This window comes from Rhincodon typus, chromosome 14, assembly GCF_021869965.1.
Source record: "Rhincodon typus isolate 14 chromosome 14, sRhiTyp1.1, whole genome shotgun sequence".
Classification (NCBI taxonomy): Eukaryota; Metazoa; Chordata; class Chondrichthyes; order Orectolobiformes; family Rhincodontidae; genus Rhincodon; species Rhincodon typus.
In genome coordinates, this window is record NC_063345.1 from 6,851,907 (window position 1) to 6,853,912 (window position 2,006).

The window sequence follows — 2,006 nt, forward strand, 5'->3', positions numbered from 1 at the left end:
CAGACACACACACACACACACACACAGACACACACTAATGTTTGTTCAAGATGTCAATTACAATCCGTTATCTTAGATCATGAATAGACAAATAGTCTGACATTTGTTTCTTCTTTTTGTTTGTTTTGCTGCTGATTATTATCTTGTACAGACTGTAAAATTTATTATTTTGTACAACTTTATTGAAGAAAAATACTTGTAGACGATCTTTGTGCCTTGATTATGGCTGTACCTGTAAAATGAGCTAAGATGTAAGTATGTTTGATTGCGCTGTACAGCTTCATGTCCAAAACCTATCTACAGCAGTGGCTGAAGATAGGGAGGTTACCTGTAGAGATTAGCTTTTTCCTGGTTTATAAAGAAGGAAAATGCTCTTTAGTAAAAAAAAACTGTATAAATTATGCAAATTAACCACTTACTTTTACAAGAAGAGGTCAGAGGTGACGAGATGTTGCAACATCAAACCTTGTTTTGGATTCTGAGGTTTAACACATTGGAATCCATTCAAGTGTCCAAAATGCAACGTGGAATTATTTCTATGGGAACCAAAGTTTTTTTGCAAGAAATATACATGTTTGGTAATTCTTCGGTCATTCAAAGACCTTCACAAATTCATTGGCATTGTGAATGTGTGAGCAAAAAAAAAAGGGATGGCACGGTAGCACAGTGGTTAGCACTGCTGCCTCACAGCGCCAGAGACCCGGGTTTGATTCCAGCCTCGGACGACTGTCCGTGTGGAGTTTGCGCATTCTCCCCGTGTCTGCATGGGTTTCCTCCAGGTGCTCGGGCTTCCTCCCACAGTCCTAATATGTGCAGGTTAGGTGAATTGGCCACGCTAAATTGCCCGTAGTGTTCAGGGATGTGTAGATTAAGTGGGTTATAGGGGGATGGGTCTGGGTGGGATGCTCTGAAGTTTGGTGTGGACTTGTTGGGCCGAAGGGCCAGTTTCCACACTGTAGGGACTCTATGATATTCTATGAGTGATGATTAGAGGCTGGTACAATTACAACATTTAAAAGGCATCTGGATGGGTACATGAATAGGAAGGGTTTAGAAGGAGATAGTAGGAACTGCAGGTGCTGGAGAATCTGAGATAATAAGATGTACAGCTGGATGAACACAGCAGGCCAAGCAGCATCAGAGGAGCAGGAAGGCTGACGTTTTGGGCCTAGACCCTTCTTCAGAAATGGGGGAGGGGAAGGAGGTTCTGAAATAAATAAGGAGAGAGAGGGAGGCGGATAGAAGATGGATAGAGGAGAAGATAGGTGGAGAGGAGACAGACAGGTCAAGGAGGTGGGGATGGAGCCAGTAAAGGTGAGTGTAGGTGGGGAGGCAGGGAGGAGATAGGTCAGTCCAGGGAGGACGGACAGGTCAAAGGGGCGGGATGAGGTTAGTAGGTAGGAGATGGGGGTGGGACTTGAGGTGGGAGGAGGGGATAGGTGGGAGGAGGAACAGGTTAGGGAGGCGGGAACGAGCTGGGCTGGTTTTGGGATGCGGTAGGGGGAGGGGAGATTTTGAAGCTTGTGAAGTCCACATTGATACCATTGGGCTGCAGGGTTCCCAAGCGGAATATGAGTTGCTGTTCCTGCAACCTTCGCATAGCATCGCTGTGGCACTGCAGGAGGCCCAGGATGGACATGTCGTCTGAGGAATGAGAGGGGGAGTTGAAATGGTTCGCGACTGAGAGGTGCAGTTGTTTCGTGCGAACCGAGCATAGGTGTTCTGCAAAGCAGTCCCAAGCCTTCGCTTGGTTTCCCCGATGTAGAGGAGGCCACAACAGGAACAGTGGATGCAGTATACCACATTAGCAGATGTGCAGGTGAACATCTGCTTGATGTGGAAAGTCTTCTTGGGGCCTGGGATGGGGGTGAGGGGGGAGGTGTAGGGGCAGGTGCAGCACTTCCTGCAGTTGCAGGGAAAAGTGCCAGGTGTGGTGGGGCTGCAGGGGAGTGTGGAGCTGACAAGGGAGTCACGGAGAGAGTGGTCCCTCCGGAAAGCAGAAAAGG